Genomic DNA, 14,751 nt, shown 5'->3' on the forward strand with positions numbered 1-14,751 from the left:
CCCGCCGCCCGCTGGTTCGCGACGCTTCACCCCCTCGCCTCGGCCCCTGCTCCCGCCTCCACTTCCGCGTTTCCCTGCAGGGCCGAGCGGCCCGGGCGGGAGGAATCCGGGCGGGACGCGGCCGCCGCGCCAGCCCCAGGGGAGGGAGGAGGAGCGGCAGCGGGGAGGGGGGGGGGTGGGGAGGAAGTCGCCGGGGAGGCGGGGCTGCGGCGGGTTGCACTGGCCCGGGCTGCCCGGGAGTGACAGCCACGCGCGCCGCGCCGCGAGGATCAGGGCCGAGTCTCTGATTCGGGGGGAGGCAGAGACTCCGCCCCGCCGGGAGGAACTGGGGGCTCCTGCGCTCCCCTCGCGCGACAGGACCGATCTCAGGTGTGTGCTTCCTGGGAGACCCCCTTCCCGCGCCCCCGGGGTCGTGGCTGAGAGCAATCCCGTTCTGACCCGGGCGAGTCCTCTAGGACTCCGGCGTTGGCTGGGGGGTGGGAGAGAGTTTAGGGTTTCTCCCCAGCAACAGAAGGGGGACTCATTCTCGAGTAGGGGTTAGTATTTACATTTTGGCGGACGGCGGGGTGTAATACATTTGGGGCGAGGGTTGGTATCTCATGGAAAGTTTGCGGCAAACTTTTGGCTTGTGGATGCCGCTCTCCTCCTGAGGATTGGCGCTCCCTTCTGAAGGAAGGGAGGGAAAGATTCTAGAAGGGGGGCTGAGGCTCCGTTGAGGACCTTAGCTGCTGGAGTGTGACAGTCTCAGGAGGAAATGGAAAGTGTACACCGATGAGCCTAAAACAGCCCCCTCAGCTTCTCTGAGCAAAAATAGATTTGCAGAGTGCTTTGGCAGAAAGGTAGAGAGAGCCCTGTGAATGAAGTGCTGCTCTCAGCACTTGGTGTCTACGCTGCCTTCTACCTTCTGCACGGGACCATTCACTTGCTAACAGCCTTCCTTGAGAGTTTCAGAGTAACTTACAACCAAATTCTCACAGCCTTCGTGACATGGGCCAACCCACATTACACATCCCATTATACCTATCGTGAGAGGCAGCGGTAGACACAGCCAACAGTTAATTTGGTCAGCTTATAAATAGTTTTGTATAATTAGGTGAGGGAAGGGAAGGGCGGGGGACTTACACCATTTGTTGCTTAAAACAAAACTGTTAGAATTTTGCATATGTTTCAAGTTTGATGTGCAGTGTATTTTTGGACTGTGGACGGTAATGGCAATTGCCACACCGGGGCCAGGCCCTTCCTGCCTGCTTCTGACTACTGTGGTCCCTGAGTTCTACAGGGACAGCTGGGTGCCATTGCCCAATGGATACCATGTGCAGCCTGGGGAACTTTATGCTGTGGATGTTGAAACGCCTTTGTGTTCCTCGTAAGGACATGTGTCAAGTTACAATACTGTCTTGATTTTTAAAAATCAACTTTTCAAATAAAGCAGTGTTACCTTAGTAAAAACTGGATAAGAGGTGGTGTTTTGAGTTTGACAAACAACATTGTGGGAGCTGTCCATTCTGGTATCTCACACAGTCATTTTGTAAAGAAACTGAGCATTATTAAAGCTATCCTTTGTTTTCCCTCTCTCTGATTTATTTTTTTTTTATTTTTTTAATGTTTATTTATTTTTGAGAGACAGAGTGTGAGCAAGGGAGGGGCAGAGAGAGAGAGAGACAGAGAATCTGAAGCAGGCTCCAGGCTCTTAGCTGTCAGCACAGAGCCCCATGTGGGGCTCAAACTCACAGACCACGAGATCATGACCTCAGTCGAAGTCTGACACGTTTAACCGACTGAGCCACCCAGGTGCCCCTCCCTCTCTCTGATGTATTAAAAGATGTATTGAGGGCTTAGTAATGGGCAAGAAGGCCGCAGTGTTACCGATTGTCATGGGTTTTATCCCCTCCCCCTTTAGTTCTTGTAACTATTTAATCTCATTATAGCTATTTAAAGAGGTTTGATTATCATTGTAAGTAAATCATATTGGCAAACTATTATAACTCTGAAATTATTCTGTCCGGTTATTTGTTTTCTGTCTCTCATCACGAGAATGTAAATTCCATGAGAAGAGTTGGTCTGCTTCACACAGATTCCTATTTCTAGTGCCTAGAATGATGACTAACTAGTAACAAGTGCTCAATAAATATTTCCTCAATGAATGACTGAACTGTGGGACAAACTCTAGCTAAGTGTAGTGGGGGGGAAGAAAACAAGACTTCGGCCTTTGGTAACCTGCTCAAACCCACGGAGCCTCAATTGTCTCATTGGCACAGTGTGGATAATATATGATATAACATATGTAAAATGGCTAGCGATGTACCTGTTAGGGGGTAGACTTCAAAATATTAGCTTCCTTCCTTCTTACACGTTTTTCTTTTTGTATTCAAAAGGGAAAGAATTGGGCAAAGAATAGAAAATTTAGCTCTTGCTGCTTGTGCTTGAATTATCCAGGCATTATCTCCTTTCCTGTGGTGTGGGTGCTTAAGGGGGAAGGTGGTTAGTGGGAATCCCTTATTACAGAAGGAAACAGTTTTCCAGATAAGTATCCAATTTCTCCTCTTTATTTAAAAAAATTTTTTTAAATGTTTATTTATTTTTGAGACAGAGAGAGACAGAGCATGAACGGGGGAGGGGCAGAGAGAGAGGGAGACACAGAATCAGAAGAAGGCTTCAGGCTCTGAGCCATCAGCCCAGAGCCCGACGCGGGGCTCAAACTCACGGACCGCGAGATCGTGACCTGAGCTGAATTCGGACGCCCAACCGACTGAGCCACCCAGGCACCCCTCCTCTTTATTTTTTTAATGTGATGACGTTTCTGCTTAGGTTTTTCGAAACTTGAGTCTTTCTGCTTGTCAACACCAGAACTCACAAGGGTGTCCCTAAGTGCGGAAACAGCACTTCAGAGAGAACATCGGAAATAAAACACATTTGACCTTGAACAACTTGGGTTTGAACGTGTATGTCCATTTTTATGCAGATTTTTTCGATAAATACAGTATACTACTGTGAATGGATTTTTTCTGTACGATTTCCTTCTTTGAAAAGTTTATTGATTTTGAGAGCCAGAAAAAGAGTGAGCACACACGCACATGAATGGAGGAGGGGCAGAGAGAGAGAGGGAGAGAGAGAAGGCCAAGCAGGCCGCATGCTCAGCACAGAGCCCAGCATGGGCTCCATTCCACGACCGTGAGATCGTGACCTGAGCCAAAATCAAGTGTCAGAAGGGTCTGATGCTTAACCAACTGAGCCATCCAGGCATCCCTTTTTTATAATTTTCTTAATAACATTTCTTTTCTTTAGCTTACTTTATTATAAGAATACAGTGTATATTACATATAACATATAAAATATGTGTTTATCAACTCTGTTATCAGTAAAGCTTCTAGTCAACAGTAGGCTATTAATAGTCAAGGTTTTGGGAAGTCAGAAGTTACATGTGGATTTTCAATTGTGCAGGGGGTCAGCACCCCTAACTCCTGCATTGTTCAGAGGTCAAATGTACATTTAGCTCTTGACGTCTTGAATGCAGTTTTTTTGTAGGCTTGTGTAGCATTATTACATAGTAGCGAGTGCTAGAAAAAGAAAAACTATGGTTTTCTTGCTTTTGAGAGAGTTTGTTTAACAAGGTAAAATATATGGATGTAAAACAGTTAAGGACCAGCATAAGATCTCTCATAATCATATACCCATTGAGAGAATGTTGGCTTTAACTGAGTGGTTATGGAGGGGAGATATTAATGTGGCTCAAATAGTTGAGACAGTTTTGTGGTGAAGAGAATGTCACTTTAGCTACAGAGAGACCTCAAGTTTCCTGCAGATTACAGCAAAAAAGAGGTCAGCATCGTATCATGAATGTTTGCTATTTTGTATTTCAGCATATTGAAAAAGTCAGCACAACCCTAAGCTTTCAAAAATGAACTTTCTGTGGAAAAGTATTAAAAGCCCACAGTAAAATTCTGTATGTGCACTAAATAACACTTTTCACTATATCTCTGAAGTTTTAAAGCCTAGGATTGGAGTTAAGAATTGTAACTCATCATTCTTGCCACTTTTAACCCACTTGCATAAAAATGTATCACATGGCCTGCCTGTTACTCTTTCCAGTTGTATATAATGGGATATATTTTTTATCTGATGTTTCCAGAGAAAATTACTGCTCATGAGTTGTGGGATCTCCACAACTGGCTAATTTCAGGATTGTTGTTTAATGAGATAGGGAAGGACTGAATGGAACTAGACTAAGAAGAAGAAGAAGATGATGATGACGATTTAATGTTTTTTATTTAATTTTGAGAGACAGAGAAAGACTGAGTGTGAGCGGGGGAGGGGCAGACAGCGAGGGAGACACAGAAACCAAAGCAGGCTCCAAGCTCTGAGCTGCCAGCACAGAGCTCGATGCAGGGCTTGGACTCATGAATCTTGAGATCATGACCTGAACTTGAGCCGAAGTCGGCCTGTAAACCGACTGAGCCAAGAAGATTATTATTGATGTGTTTCTAGATGCTCATCCACATACTTCGATAATTCCATCAAAATTCATCACCTTTGAGGTAAGAAGAAAACTCAGAGGTTGTGTTCTAGAGGAAGAAGCAGCTAATAAAGGGCATGGTGTACATTTCCTTGTTGACATGATGGGGGAAAGAAAAGGAGGAGGGAGAGATGATCATATTCAACTTCAGTGAGAAAGACCAGGGCTAAGGCAAGCCAAGACATCTCTAGCAACTTCAGAGTAGACCTCTTCCTGTATTATCTGACCAGGGATTGATCTCCAGAACTTTTCAGGAAAAGGAAACGCGGCAGCCGACGGTTTGAATACCTGAGGATGTTTAGGTAATGATTGTGGTCAGAGTTTGTCCAGAACTCTGATTCTGTGTCCTGACATGAATGAGACCATGTTTTTGTTTTTTACGGTTTTTGTTTTTTTTTTTTTTGGTTTGTTTGTTTTTTCTTGTTTTCCAGGATTTTCATCTTTTGTTGCGAGTTCCTACTGCCTCTTTGGGTTAAATATTTCTTCCTAGATCATATCTGCGCTCTTGTTTCCCATTTTTCAGCTGAATTTTTTATGTTGGTTCTTTCAAAATCAGATTTCTGACTTATGCATCAGACAAAAAATGGTTTCCAATTTTAATTAGGTCAAGCTGGCATTTGGTCAGTTCACTAAAATTAGTAGGAGAAAACTAATTAATGGAAAATGTTTCTCCCCTACCTAAAAATTTATTGTGATGTATGTATTAACAAAATTTTAAATCATTATTTGGGAACATTTATTTATTTTTCTGGCAAAATGAAATTATTACTGATTTACTTTATTTTTTCATAGTGAGATCTGTTAAAGTGTGGGTGCTTTTTAAACAATGACTTAAATTTAGATTGTTCAAGCTTCATATTCTTTAGTGTTATGTCCTCTGTGGAAGCTCATATTTGATTGCCCACTTATATCCTACTATAAAAAGGTTTTATAATATAGAGAGGGTAACAAACCCCACAAACTATAACAGAGAAGTTGTTTTCTGAAATGGATTTTCTAGAATTTGCTACTATCAAACGAGATGGCCTCCCAGTATGACTTGGTGACTTATGCTTAGAGAGCTTTATTACTTACCTTGTATCCACAAGTGGCTGCTAAGGCCAGATGGTTATATGAAGATGAACAAAAGTTTCTGTTCAAAGTAAACATTTTAGGGAATTTTTAGCTAAGATTTTATACCACTAGTATTTTAATAAGACACAACACACTTCTAAATGTATTTGATAAGTGATGAAAATAATATAGCTTAGGGTATTAGGTTCCTAGAAGCCATTTTCCTTTTATTTAAACTGGATAAAGAAAGGATGTTTGTTTCATTGTGGTAATGTCAAAACTGTTTGGATCATATCACTTTCTGCTCTACTCTTCCATGGGTTATTCTGACTTATTGGATCAAATTCCAAATATTTGTCTTTGAATTCATAGATCTCTCTAAACGTGTTCCAATATTAAGGTTGTATCCTTACCGTCCCTCTGATCCAGCCACTATGGACTCCTTGGAATTGCCTAAATCTGTCCTACTTCCATTGCTGCCTCCATATGAATGCTCTTCTCTGTACTTCACCATTTTGAAATCTTACCAACCCTTGAATGTCCTGACCATTGGCTACGAGGTTCATGATGCTTTCCCTCGCTGCCCCAGTCAGAAGTGTTTTGTACATTTCCTAATCCTGCAACTACTTTTTTTTTTTTTTTTTATGCCACTGTTAAGTCTTCCGTTTTCTCCTGTATTAGCTAATGATTTGAAAACGTATCATTACCTTTTCTGCAGATCTTGCAGACCAAGGACTGGATCTTACACAATTTTATAGACTTCATAGGCCCAGCCCCAGTACCTTGCACGTGGGGAATGCCTAGTAAATAGTTGTTAAATAAGTGATTGCCTTATATAATGCACTTACCCTTTAGTTACTCAGGAAACATGTGATAGAAATGAGTTGGGTATGATTGGACAGAAGATAACACAGGTAGGTGGAGTTCAGGTAATCAGTTAAACTAGAGAGTTTCAACTTTCTCTTCTTCAGGCCTCCTATTTTTTCTTTACACATTTGGCACTTAAAAAAATTTTTTTTTTAATGTTTTTATTTATTTTTGAGACAGAGAGAAACAGAGCATGAGCAGGGGAGGGGCAGAGAGAGAGGGAGACACAGAATCCGAAGCAGGCTCCAGGCTCTGAGCTGTCAGCACAGAGCCCGATGCGGGGCTGAAACTCACAGACTGTGAGATCATGACCTGAGCTGAAGTCGGACGCCCAACCGACTGAGCCACCCAGGTGCCCCGGCACTTTTGATATCCCAAAATACTGTATTTAGGAGGAGGAAAGGAAATCACTCTAGGTGAACCAACGTTATGAAAACAATCCCTGAGGAAAACAAGTGGACGAATCTGCAAAGGAGGTCATTTAGTATCCACTGAGGGCTCTCTTCTTTTCATCAATCTCTCCCTCATCTCCCACCTGCTCACCTCATCTAGTCTCTTAAAAAAGAAGCTGGAAAATTAATTTATAAAAAGATGATTGATAAAATTAATTTGTCACCTTATCAAAAGTCTGTGGATTCTAAAGAGACAAAACATTGAGTACCATTTATGTAAGCTAGGGGAAGGAATCTTTGGGGAGCGCTGTTTACCTGAGCACCCCTGAAATCATCGTATAGCCACTTCAGTGTGGCTTTGGTCAGTTTCTGCCACCTTCAGTTTCTTTCTCTATAAAAGGAGGTGGGCTGCATGAATTTAAAGCCCATAACAGCATAAAGTGTCTTAGTACTCTTCTAAGGTGAGGCCAGTCCTGGCTAGTGGATGCTGTTCACTGCTGGACCCTTGACCTAACTTTTGCTCTTCTCCAGATTTGGGATCTCCTTACTCCCAGCCTCTCCGGCTGTATTTGTTTTGACCTCCAATGTGGCACTCACATGTGGAGGACACTGCCCTCTTTGCATCCTGGCCCCTGACTTACCCTCATAGGATTTGTTGCAACACATGTACTTTTACTTCCTTCTTCCATCATGTTTGCTAGTGTTAACCCCTTTCCCTCCTCCTAATGCACCATTAAGTAGCTGGGATATTTATCTAAAAAAAAACATAGATTTATGGAATTGTAAAATAGGAAAAGGGTTAGAGGTAACCCAACTCTGTCTTTTTATTATGCATAATAAATAGTAATGTTAGGTATCATTTATTGAGCAATCACCATTTTCTAGGTTCTGTTCTAAGCACTTTGCTTACATTATTTCATGTAGCAACAGCAAATTCTTTTAGATCAGTGATGAAACACAGTTCCAGAGAACTTCAGTGACCCACCCAAAGCCACAGTTTTCTGGCATGACCGAAACTCCCTTGAAAATTGTGCAAAGAAATAATGAACCCAGGGATAATCCTTCTGGTATTTCTGTAATGTATTTCCTGCTTTTGGCTACTTTGGATTCTGCTGCTTGACTCATTGAACTTTGCCTTTTAACACTTTCCACTTCCTAATATTTTACCCTGTGGTTCAGTTTTCACCAGTGATGCTGAACTTGTTCAAACATTGAAGGCATAGCATCATATGCCTGCCTAAAATAATATTCCTCTTGATCTGATTTCTAGGAACCCATGACATTGTTAAAATCTTCTTAGTGTTAATGGATGTGGAAACAGCCTGCAACTTGGTGCTCCTCTGCTTTTCCCACTCCTGCATCTAGGTTTGTGAATGCTACTGGGAAAATGAACGCAGTCATGCAAATTGGAGGTCCATACAAACTCACATTCTCCAGTTTTTGCCATGAGGCAAGTTCTTTTACCTGTTTTTAGACCACATCTTTTCCCATTTCCTGCCATGGTTTTACCAAACTTCAGCATGTTCTTTGAGCCTTTTACCCGACCTGTGCATTTCTTTATCAGATGATTGTTGGTGGTTAGGGGCAAACTAAACTGTTGGAAGGATCTGAAAGTAGATAAAAACACCAGCACAACAGATGTTTGTTTCTTGATCATATCATAGTCTTGATCCGTGAATGGCTTTCCTCCACTTGATTGTTTAGACACCACACCCTGGAATCTTTCGTTGTGTGACTGCCATTCCTTAGGGCTTTGTTTTCAACTGTATCCATTTAGTGGAAGGAGAAAGAGAAGAAGCATATCCACTTTCTAAACACGTAGTCTCGTAATGAATATGTCACTTCCCCTCACATACCATTGGCCAGAAATCAGGTGCCCGGTCACACTTACCAGCAAAGGGAGATTGGCAAATGTAGTCTAGCTGGGAGCAGAAGAGATTGTGGGCTTTTTGTGAAGTAAGCTGTTTCCTTCACAGTGCTTTGCATCCCATTATACTGAGAAAGCAGAGATATCATGTCAACTCATAATATTTCAGTCTCTCTTCCACATCTTCCCTGTAACTGAATCCATCGACTCCATCATTAACTACCAAGTCAGAGGTAGAGTTATTCAAAGTGGGTTCTTTCGCCAATACTCAGATCCCCCGTCCCTTTCACTACCTTCCTCTATAAAATTTGTCCCTGTTCATCTATATTTTAAATATTTACAAGATGGGGCCCCTGGGTGGCTCAGTCAGTTGGGCGTCCGACTTCGGCTCAGGTCATGATCTCGCGGTCTGTGGGTTTGAGCCCGCGTCGGGCTCTGTGCTGACAGCTCAGAGCCTGGAAACTCCTTTGGATTCTGTGTTTTTCTTTCTCTCTTTGCCCCTCCCCCACTGATGCTCTGTCTGTCTCTCTCTCTCTCTCTGTCAAAAATAAACATTATTTTTTTTTAAATATTTGCAAGAATACTCAAGATTCTCCCATCGCAAAAACAATTAAGACTAAAACCCAAAACTGTTCCTTTACCCTGTACTCCCCTCCAGCTACATGCTCACTTTCTCTTTCAAGCTGTTTTTCCCAACACTATTTTGTATATGTTGTTTTTCTATTTCTTCACCTTCCATTCACTCCACAGCTGTTGGAAGTTTGGCTTCTACCTTAGATGAATCTGCTATTGTATGATTATTGGTGTCCCTCTTACTAGCAAATCAACGGGACCTCATTACTTGAAATGTCTGTGATGCTGCTCATTCTCTCCTTTGTGAAGTTGAATTTTGTCTAGGCTACTATGACAACTTGTTTTTCTTTTGGACGTCTCCTTGTTGATCTCTTTCCAGGTTCTTCCCCTTGACATTGGAGTTTCTAGGGCCTGTCCTCACTTGTAGAAGCCCCCGGAACCACCACATTCATCCATATCCCTGATTTTAGTAATTCTTAAATCAACATCTCCAACCAAGCCTCTTCCCTAGATTTAGACTCTAGACATTTCCACTTGGATGCCGCACAGTCAGGCTAGGACTCATCATCTCCCCCCACCTTCATCCCAATGCTGTTTCTCCTCTCATTGAAGAGTACTGCCATCCCTTCTCCCCTCCATATCATCCATTCATTTGTTAAATGTACCCCTCACCTACCACATGCCAGGCATTTTCCCTCAAGTTGAGATTACAGTGGCGTACAAAACAGGTACGATCTCTGCTTTGTAGAGTTTCATTTTAGGGTGGGGAGAAGAAGATAATAACGATTAAATATAGAAGAGACGTATGAGATGATGAGAGCTATGTGATTGTTTTGAATTTGGATGGCTTGGGAAGGCCTCTCTGAGGAGCTGACATTTGAGCTGGCTCCTGAATGACCAGAAGGAGTTAGCCGTGCAAAGATGAGGCACAGAGCATGCCAGGCTGAGAAGACAGCTGGTGCCCGAACTCTAATTGGATTCTTGATGAATCTGATGGCAGAAGAAGGTAAATAAACCTGAACTGTAATGGGTGAGAGTGAGAGGCGGCCGTACCGAGTTACCTGTGGCTACTGTTACAAATTATAGCAAATTCATTGGCTAAAAACAACAGAAAATAGATTTTCAGGAGGCCGGAAGTTCAGAATCAGTATCGCCAGTCTGAAATCAGAGTGTTGGCAGGTTGTGCTCTCTTCCAAGGTTCCAGGGGACAGTCTGTTCTTTTCCTCCGGGACGGTGGCTGTAGGCATTCATTCGCTTGTGGCTGTATCACTGCAATCTCTGCTTCTAGGGTCACATTGCATTCTCTTCTCCCATGTACCTCACATTTCCCTTTGCTTCCCTCTCTCTCTCTCTCTCTCTCTCTTTTAAATAATGTTTATTTATTTTTGAGAGGGAGAGACAGAGACAGAGTGCGAGCAGGGCAGTGGCAGAGAGAGAGGGATACACAGAATCTGAAGCAGGCTCCAGGTTCCGAGCCCGATGCAGGGCTCGAACCCACTGAGTGCGAGCGTTGGAGGCTTAACCAGCTGAGCCACCCAAGTGCTCCCCCTTTGCTATCCTCTTATAAAGGTATATATGTCTGCATTTGGGATCTACCCTCATAATTCAGGATAATTTCACTATCTCAAGATCCTTTGTAGTTATTTTTTTTTTAATTTTTTATTTAAGAAGTAACACAGACTTAGTTTAGAGAAATTGGAAAATAAAAATTACAAAGGAAAAAATATAAATCTCTACCATTCCACAATTCAGAGATAAATACTCACCAGTAACATTTTTTTTTTTTTTAGTTTTGCCTTTTTAACTTCCAAGACACTTTTTTTAAAAAAAAATATGAAATTTATTGTCAGATTGGTTTCCATACAACACCCAGTGCTCATCCCAACAGGTGCTTTCCTCAATGCCCATCACCCACTTTCCCCTCCCTCCCACCCTCACTAGTAATATTTTATAGTATTTTCTTATACACACATAATGGGTTATGGTTTGTGTATAATTTTGTAGCCTGCTTAAGAATTTGTTATGAAAAATTTCAAGCATATTTTGAAACAGATATTTAGAGATAAAAATAGTAAGATGAACTCCCACATATGCATCACCTTGATTAAATATCAAAAATTTGCTACCTTTGTTTCGTCCTATCCCGCTTGTTTTTCTTTTTCTTTGCCATAGGACTCCAAGACAAATCCTAAACATCACGTTATTTTTACCCTCATTGAGGTCACTATGCATCTCTAACTATATGGATATTTTCTTACTACTACTCACAATGCCATTATTATAGCTAATGAAATTCACAGTAATCCTTCAATATCTAAAACTGATTCAAATAGAGATTTCCCTCATTAGTCTGGTTTTTTTTGCATGTAATGTTTGGGGAAACAGTTAATCTATAAAATAATTATTTTACCTGTATAATGTTTGAGTCTTTCATTTGGTCACATTTGTAGTCTTTTTTGTTGTGGTTGTTGTTGTATAAGATAACACTCCTAGGTTCCAGGGTCTGAGATATGGGTAGGTTTTGGGCACCACTATTCAACCTACCATAGTATCCAAAGAGCATCTTTAAAAAGTAACCAAGGGTCAGGTCTCATAGGGCTTTAGAAGCCAGGATAAGACATTTAGATTTTATTCTGTGGTGAGATAAGTCATTGAAAGGTCATGTGCTGATAAATGAAATAATGTGGTTTTGCTATAAAGCACTGTCTGTCAACTCCCCCCCTCCCCATTATATCTCTCCAAGAAGAAAAAATAAATTGAAATTAATTAACTAAAAATTTAAATCAATTGCTCCCTAGTAAGAGAGTATTCCATAATATTAAGGAATAAGAATTTGTTGGGGGGTGCCTGGATGGCTCAATCGGTTAAGTGTCCAACTCTTGATTTAGGCTCAGGTCATGATCTCACAGTTAATGGGATCGAGCCCTGAGTTGGGCTCTCAGCTGACAGCATGGAGCCTGCTTAGGATTCTTCTGGGTAGAGCTGAGCTTTGGAGGACCACAAATCACTGTAATGTGAGATTTTTTTTTTTTTTTTTTTTAATTTTCATTCCCAAGACCAGTTTTGTCCCGTTGTGGGTGTTTTTGCTCCCATTGGGAATGCATGTTATTGAAGACTGTTCAGACAGCTAAAGGTAGATAGACTGGATTGTGGTAGGTAGGGGAGGAGAGGATGGCAGAAGGACTCCAGGTAAGAGTGAATTTTGGTTGTCAAACTGAGAAATTATAGTTGTATGGTCTTTTAGCATTCCTGGACCCAGTTTCAGTTTGTGTGTGGAGGTTTCTTCCAACACAATACCAGGCAATTCTATCACTATCTACCTGGAGATAGCATCAGATTCCATGGGTTAGGGGCTGGGCATACAAGACTGCCCTCTGTGCCTCATTTCAGTACCAGTTGTAAATCCCAGGCTGTTAACTGTGCTTCTGACCGACTGGCTAAAGAGTGGAGGTTCTAACGACCTCCCTGTTAGGTGTGATTAATTTGCAAGAGTGGCTCACAGGTCATATGAATGACCAAATACATATATATTATAAATTATTGTATTGCATATGGACAAGCTTGTGTTAAAGATGGAAAGAAGTGAATGGATTTAGGATTTGTTTTTGAGATAGAGTTAGTTGACTGAACTTGCTGATAGATAATTATCTAGAGACAGGAGACAAGAATCTGGACAAAGGCTTACATTTTTTACTTGTGCACCTGGGCCATAAACTGGGAAGGGAAGATTTGGGAGAGAAGAAAGCTTGATGGAAGATACAAAATATTCTGTTTTGGCTGTGTTAAGTGTGAGGCACTTATTAGACATTCCTTTGGAGGTGTAAGTTAGACAATTGGATAAATGGAGTTTGGATAAATGGAAGGGTTTTGGCCGAAGGTACAGAGTTAGGAGTTATTTGCATATAGTTTGTATCAGAGACTTGAGGGAATTGCCTATTAGGAATGTATAGTTAGAGAGAGGGGCCATTGGAGTCCTATGTTATTTAGAAGAGAAGGAGTTGCCAATGGGGTAGGAGGGAAACCAGGAGAGTGTGGTGTCCCGGGCGTTAAGAGTTTAAATATTTTTATAAGGCAATGTTTCTACTATGTCAGAGAGATCGCGTTTGGTCAAATTAGGTCATTTGTGATTTTGACCATTTGACATATAGTTTAAGTAGAGAGGCTGGGACAGAAGCTCATTGAATTGTGTTGTGGAAGCAGAGTGCTTACAGATAACTCTTCCAAAAATTTCTGTTTTGAAGAGAAGCAGAAGAATGGAAAAGTTGTTTGAAGGAGATATTGGTTAGGGGAAGGTTTGTTAGGACCAGAGAGTTGAAATAGAGACGAAATGATGGAATGATGAAGTAGAGAGGAAAAACTGATGAAGGCAGGAGAGAGTGATGGTTAATTGTTGGAGTGCAATGCTTGAAGAACCAGGAAGGGAGGAGATCCAAGGCACAAATGTAGAGGTTGGTCCTTACTAGGAAAGAGTTATTTCATTTATAGTAAAAGAATGCGGAAAGAATGGGTACAGAGGCTGATATGTCATGGTTTAGGTAGTGGGAAATTCTTTCCTAATCACTTCTACTTTCCCAAGGGAGTGTGATGATGTTGGAGAAGGGAGGGGTAAGATGGATTTTGGAAAAAAGGAGAATTGAAATAGCTATATTGAAACATCCTGGGGAAATATAATAGGATTACTGGTCAATGTGGATTGCCCATTAGAGATTTACAGCTGCGATTTTTTTTTTTTTCCAGTCATGAATTTAAATTGAGGCTAGTTGTGGTTGTGTTTTTCTCTAGGCAGTTTCTTTAGCTGTTAGATGGGGGTGTGGAACAGGCAAATAGTTGCGTTTAACCAACTTGGGGATTTGCCAGGCAAGAATCAGAAAGAGAGGAACAAGTACTTGTAAGGGAGAGGTTACAGTCAAGGACCTTGACCCAAAGCTGGACCGAAAGGGAAGTGAGGGTGTAACTGATAGTGGAAAAAACTGAAGGGACCATGGACTGGAAAGCCAGATAATGCCAGGAAGATGTTGGAGTGGAAATAGAGGAGTAGATGAGCTGGAGAAAGAGAAGGTAGCATTCACAGTGTGGGATTCTTGAAGCTGACATCTCAGAGCTGTTGCAAGTAATCATGATGCCAAAACCAGAGGTTATGGCAGTGTGAGTGGGTGGCTGAGGCAGGGTCAAAGAGAAGATCATCAGAGATGCAGCAATGTAGAAACTAGGGCTTCATGTAGATGTAGAGGACAGCAAGAATGAGCACAGGTATGTTTGGAAAGGAAACAGCCAGGTACTAAGGTCAGGGAATAAGGGGAAACTGCAGTAGATAGATAAGTGATAGCAAGGGATAATGAGTGGTAAAGTCTCATTACATGAACTTCAAAACTGATAAGATTTGAAAGAGGATAGAGAAGTTGGAAGGTGACTTGGAGAGACACTTAATCCATCTTCAGGCTGGGGGATTTTTGTGATAGGATCAGAGGTGTTACTCAAAGTATTTA

At 41.7% G+C, this 14,751-nt stretch overlaps 1 protein-coding gene across 3 annotated transcripts in view; it reads left to right on the forward strand.

Annotated features, from left to right (window-relative positions):
• The window catches only part of GPD2 (glycerol-3-phosphate dehydrogenase 2), a 142,801-nt gene that overhangs the window by 867 nt on the left and 127,183 nt on the right, over positions 1 to 14,751 (forward strand). The window contains exon 1 of one of the 3 annotated variants that reach the window (XM_040475125.1): positions 201 to 369. The exons of 1 other annotated variant lie outside the window; for it this stretch is intronic. The gene's annotated coding sequence lies outside the window, so the exon portion shown is untranslated. Of the gene's footprint in view, positions 1 to 200; positions 370 to 14,751 lie in introns of those variants that run through there. One more of the 3 variants, XM_040475122.1, reaches the window with a different exon arrangement.

The sequence above is a fragment of the Herpailurus yagouaroundi genome, unplaced genomic scaffold, assembly GCF_014898765.1.
Source record: "Herpailurus yagouaroundi ecotype Mexico unplaced genomic scaffold, PumYag 140, whole genome shotgun sequence".
In the NCBI taxonomy this organism is placed as follows: domain Eukaryota; kingdom Metazoa; phylum Chordata; class Mammalia; order Carnivora; family Felidae; genus Herpailurus; species Herpailurus yagouaroundi.